The sequence below is a fragment of the Mandrillus leucophaeus genome, unplaced genomic scaffold (genome assembly GCF_000951045.1).
Source record: "Mandrillus leucophaeus isolate KB7577 unplaced genomic scaffold, Mleu.le_1.0 Scaffold331, whole genome shotgun sequence".
Classification (NCBI taxonomy): Eukaryota; Metazoa; Chordata; class Mammalia; order Primates; family Cercopithecidae; genus Mandrillus; species Mandrillus leucophaeus.
Window position 1 is genome coordinate 347,156 of NW_012103488.1, and position 6,245 is coordinate 353,400.

The window sequence follows — 6,245 nt, forward strand, 5'->3', positions numbered from 1 at the left end:
TTTTGAGATGGAGTCTTGCTCTGGTGCAGTGGCATGATCTTGGCTCACTGCAACCTCCACCTTCCAGGTTCAAGCGAGTCTCCTGTCTCACGCCCTGAGGAGCTGGGACTATAAGCATGCACCACCATACCTGGTTAATTTTTTGTATTTTTGGTAGAGACAGGGTTTCACCATGTTGGCCAGGCTGCTCTTGAACTCCTGACCTCAAGTGATTCGCCCACTTCTGCCTTCCAAAGTTCTGGGATTATAGGCATGAGCCACTACATCCAGCCTCATTCTTAAATAACCACAATTAATTACCAATTTGGGCATGTGTGGCTTTGTGCATTGGATACAATTTCTCAAACCTTAAAAGCAGATTAGACATCACCCTCATTTCCACTCCCACGCTGACTTTTGTACAGTATCTGGTTTTTATCACAGCAACCTCAGAAAAAACAGATTCACAAAGATATGATGTCACAGAAAAGTATGTAGTAGCACTTAATGTTGGAACTGTGTACTGCTTCAAATTAACAGTCTGCACCATATCCAACTGATGTGGAATATCACTGAGTTTGCCTGAAAAAATTTAAATATCCCACAGTACCCCACTGTGTTAAGTGCAGCACACCAGAGTGTCTGAGCACATGGTTTGGGGATCACAGCACACAGTTTTAAGTACCAATAGATAAACTATTCACTATTTTAATCACTTGTGAAGAAAATTAACTATAAGCCAGGTGTGGTGGCACATACCTGTAGTCCCAGCTTCTCAGGAAGCTGAGGCAGGAGCATCATCATTTAAGCCCAAGAGTTTGAGGGCAGCCTGGGCGACATAGCAATACCAAGTCTCTTGAAAAAAGAAATTAAGTTAGTTCACAGGCAGAGGAGGAGGCACATGGTCTAAGTGCTGACTAGCTACATAGTTCAGGCAAATCCTTCAAAAGGGAAAAGGAGGGGCTGCTTAGACGGCTCTCTCAGCAACTTCCGTTTGTCTTATGCTTCTCTCAGGGACAAACACGCAGTCATCTAGTGCCGTGCATGTACATTCTATGGGGGTGAACACCTTGGTTCTGTTTAAACAGCTAGTGCTTTTGACAGCTGTGCCAGGAAGGGTTAGGACCAACTACAAAATAATACAGGTTCTAAAAACATAGTGTTTCCCTAACTTTCTGTTTTTCCTGAGGAAAAAAATAAATCTTTTATTCAAATGCAAAAAGAAGAAAAAAGAACTACAATAATGCTTTTAAAGATCTAAAATTTTTTTCTCATATTACTTGGAAAACCAGTTTTTCTTCTGAGCAATAAAAGGAACACTATTAAATCCTTAAAGGAAAGTATCTCTTCCAATTTGAATGATGATTATTGCCTTCATGTGATTGTCTTTATAAATGCTAGCTGTGTTAAATCTGGTAAACTGCAATTTGGAAGGATAAAAATAGGAAATGTATTATATGTCATCTTCTGAGCAATAACTTCTCTGAACTTTAAAGCACTGCAGATTTGATCCAGTCTCACTGCTTTCCTTTCTCACTAATCTAGTACTGAAGAGCCAAAGTTCTGAAGTCAAATAAGATCAGAAAGTCTTAAGAATGCAAGAATACAGATGTTAATAGAGATATCAGAAGAAATAGCTTCCAAATTACTAGAAACAGATTGTGTACCAACTTTTCTCATTTACAAAGTCCTTGGTTTAGAGAGGACACCAGAAAAGTGACAAAGGAAAGAGTTCAACCTCATAATCTACTCAGTTTTTGGTTTTTAATATTTCATCAGTTCACAACAACCAATATTCAGAACAACTGTGCCACTGGCAAATGCTACCAACTTCAACTGGAAGTCAAACAGTATGTGGTGAGAGTGATTAGCTAAGTTTTTAAAAAATCTATTCAAGGAATAACTGGTTTAAAAAAAAGTCGATATTCTATTCCTTTGAAGAATTTTCACAATTACAAAAGATAACAGGAAATATGTGATCTGTTTTCCTAAAAAATTTAGCAGGTCCCTATAAATACTTATAATCCCAAAAGTCCATATCTAGAAAAATAAGAATAAAAATAGAATATGGTTAGTTATCAAAAAAAAAGAAGAAGAAGAATGCTTAAAAAGCTAGGATAAACTACATGGCTGTGTCTGTACTTACCTGCTGAATGATTCTGGATGTTTTCTGAAGATTCTCTCTAGGAGGGACTTTACCAAATAATTTCCAACCAGGAGCACTATGGACAACTGATTTGAGTTCCTTTGTCCTTTTTGGAAAAAGGTTTCTGAAACACAGAAAAGTTACATGAATTGTGTTTTTTTAACCAGAGAGCTATTTAACAGTAATTTTATAATAAGTTTGTTCCCAAGGCAAAAACAAAAATACTTTTAAATAAAACTATTTCTACTACTTACATCACTATTACTTAGAATAATAAGGCTCAATTAAGAATATGTGGCTTAATACCTAATGAATGCAGGGCTTAAAACCTAGATGACGGGTTGACAGGTACAGCAAACCACCATGGCACATGTATACCTATGTAACAAACCTGCACATTCTGCACATGTGTCCCAGAACTTAAAATAAAATAAAGGCTATCTGGCTTATATAGAGGTATTAGAAGAATCATCAACAGAAATAATAAAAAGATAAACAAATTGGAAGGAAAACGACAGCCATAAATAAGACGTAAACATTTGTCCAAATCAGCTACAAAGTATACTAGAATTGACTGTACATGTGCTTAACAATAACAGCCAAAATTCTGAAAACAAAAACATTTAAAAGAAACTATATAACAGTTAAAGGATTAAGTAATACAATATTTGGATAAATATTATTTACAGTAATAATTTGTTATTTATTATAAAATTATAACTACTAATCCCCTATTGCTATAATATATACATTTAACCTGTTTTTCCTAGGCCAGCTATGTACAAGAAAGCTTATTACAAAAGAATCAATATATAACCAAGGAAGAAAGTATCTCTCACTGAAAAATCTAAAAAAAAAAAAAAAAAACCAAAAAAAAAAAAACCAGGCCAGGTGCAGTGGCTTACACCTGTAATCCCAGCACTTTGGGAGGCAGAGGCGGGCAGATCATGAGGTCAGCATTCAAGACTAGCCTGGCCAACATGGTGAAACCCCATCTCTACTAAAAATACAAAAATTAGCCGGGCGTGGTGGTGGGCGCCTGTAATCCCAGCTACTCGGGAAGCTGAGGCAGAAGAATCGCTTGAACCCTGGAGGCGGAGGTTGCAGTGAGCTGAGACCACCTCATTGCACTCTGCGTCAATAAGCACCCTGCAGAGGTATTAAGGATTTTACCTATTATATCCATGTCCTAACCAACCAAATTAAGTACCTATTTTTTTATGTAAGCAGGGATGATACTCAAAATATGTACCCGTCAAAACAACATGACCAGGGCCCACGAACCAATTAGAAAGGTACTGATGAATTCAACTCAATATAAACCCTTTGTATAAGCTATAAATGAACAGTAAGAAAATTTCTAATTCACACAAACAATTAATTACAAACAGTTCCAAATTGGTTGAAGTCCCAAATAATTAGATTTATCTATACTCAAAATGCCGTATCAATATATATTAACAGTGCAGATTAGTGATAATAGAAAATAACTTTTTAGCGAAAAATGTTAAGGGACTCCTACAAAAGAATGCAGGATAATCAATAAAGAAAAGAAATTGCCAGGCATAGTGGCTCATGCCTATAATCCCAACACTGGCAGGCCAAAGCAAAAGGATCACTTGAGCCCAGGAGTTTGAGAACAACCTAGGCAATGTAGTGAGACCCTGTCTCTACAAAAAATAAAAATAAAAATAAATAGCCAGGATGGTGGTGCACACCTTGTAGTCCCTGCTACTTGGGAGGCTGAGGTGGGACAATCACTTGGGCCCAGGAGTTAAGGATGCAGTGAGCTGTGATACTGCCACTGTACTGCAGCCTGGGCAACAGATCAAGACTCTGCCTCCAAAAAAAAAAAAAGAAATAAAAAGAAAAGAAACACTCTTATTTCCTCAGGTGTATAACAGAAATAAACATATGACACTAGAATAATTGCTACTTTAAGATACTCTGAAGGTTTCACCTCAGAGACCATGTATAGTAACTTAATTCTCTACTTCATAAGATCACGAAATAGCTGAAAGTTTTCAATAATGAATATGCTGAGGACTAGGAATACTTCTAAGAAAAAAAGTTCAAGCGTCAAAGGATGGTCTATTAATTTAAACAATGTTTGATACATTGTGTACCACTTATCAAGAAAACACTTTGTAGCTGATTTAAACAAATGTTTACATCTTATTTATGGCTATCATTTTCCTTCCAATTTGTTTATCTTTTTATTATTTCTGTTGATGATTCTTCTTATACCTCTTAACTCCAAATTCACCTTTATGCTCTGGGACAACAGAAAAAATTCCTTTAACCATTTCTCCTTTAAAACAAACATGAAATTGTTAAGCTTTCTGGGTAGAGGGCACCAAAGGGACACTGAAGGAGAAAGGGGCTCTCCTGTGGTTTCCAGCTGCTGCAGAGTGGATCAGGGGTAGAGGTGTGAGGACATCCAGTAAAACTCTGCTTAGCTAGATGCCCAGACTGCAGCCCCTCAGCAAACTTGCAGCCTTGCTGAACCTGCACCCTCAACCTGAAGATGGCGTCCGTGCAGCCTGCTCAACATAAAAACTGACCACCAAAGGCTTCTTGCCAGCATCAGTGTGCTAATTTCCTCTGCAAGTCCCACACAGGCCAGACAGTTCTCATCAAGTCATACTCCCTCTACAATTCCTATGTGACCTGCCTGCACCCTAAAGGTTTCCTATCTACCCACACTAATAAACATGGGAAAAAATCTTTGTCACTATGGTTTAAGAAAAGAATTCTTGGATATGACACCAAAAGCATGATCTATAAAATAAAAAGTTGATGAACTGGGCTTCATTAAATTTAAAACATTTGAACTTCAAAAGACATCATGGATGCAAAATGACAGAATAGGAAGATCTAGGGGTCAGTCTCCCCACCAAAGTAAAAGTTGAGCTAGAAAGAATAACTGGAGCGGGGCACGGTGGCTCACATCTGTAATCTTAGCACTTTGGGAGGCCGAGGCGGGTGGATCACCTGAAGTCAGGAGTTCGAGACCAGCCTGGGCAACATGGTGAAGCCCTGTCTCTAGTAAAAATACAAAAAATTAGCCGGGCATGGTGGTGCACACCTGTAATCCCAGCTACTCAGGAGGCTGAGGCAGGAGAATTGCTTGAACCCAGGAGGCGGAGGTTGCAGTGAGCTGAGATGGTGCCACAGTACTCCAGCCTGGGAGACAGAGCAAGACTCTGTCTCAAAAAAGCTAAGAGTTTAAAAAAAGACTAAGAGTAAATGGAATCAAGTACTTTAGTAGAATTCTAGGAACTGATCAAACCCTTTTAACAACCAGGGGAGTGCTTGATGAAGGAAGAGGCTACTGATCTTTCATAAGTATGAATAAGCAGCATACATAAACCAATTACCCTCCCCTATTCCTCAGAACCACCACCACCACACCCACCACCTCTTGTGGCAGTGGGGATAGCAGCCCATGTTCCCAGAGTTGCTAACTGGTGCCAGGAGGGACAGTGGGGATCATGTCCTTCAAAATTTAGGGTTGTACATTTTGGTTGGTCTGGCCCTGAGGGAGTGATACAGGCATGCATCAGTTTCAATACTCTCCACAGCAGTGGGTTTCACTGTAGGTATTTATCAGAACACTAAAGAAGGAAAAACCTTTTTTGTCTCCTTTTCTGGAGCCACATATCTAAGAAAATCTTTGTCAGGTCACCAGCTAACCACAGAGACAATAGAACAAAAACTGGTGACCATACACAATATGGAATACATACTTTGCGAAAATAGCTCATAAAGTCACAAACAGGTGGCTTCAGCCCTCGACAAGCAAAAAACAGCAATCATTGAGGAGTGGGAGAAACAGATTTATAGAGTTACCATACTATAATAATCAGAGTATCCAGCTGTCAACAACAAAAAATTACAAAACATACAAAGAAACAGGAAAGTATGGCCCATAAACCTAGAAATAGGAATTGGACAAAAATCATCCCTGAGGTAGCCCAAAGTAATTACCAAAGACATTAAACCAATTTCATTAAAAAAAAAAAAAAACAAACTCTAGGAGATCGGGGAAAAAAAAAAAAAAAAAAAAAATCCTTTAAATTGAGAAATAAAGGAAATAAAGGGAATAAAGGGGGAAAAT

General features: G+C 38.2%; 1 protein-coding gene across 1 annotated transcript in view; it reads right to left on the reverse strand.

Annotated features, from left to right (window-relative positions):
• Positions 1 to 2,243, reverse strand: part of TBC1D12 (TBC1 domain family, member 12) — a 117,473-nt gene extending 115,230 nt beyond the window's left edge. The window contains exon 1 of the mRNA XM_011988459.1: positions 2,126 to 2,243. The gene's annotated coding sequence lies outside the window, so the exon portion shown is untranslated. The remainder of the gene's footprint in view (positions 1 to 2,125) is intronic.
• Between the last annotated feature and the right edge of the window lie 4,002 nt (positions 2,244 to 6,245).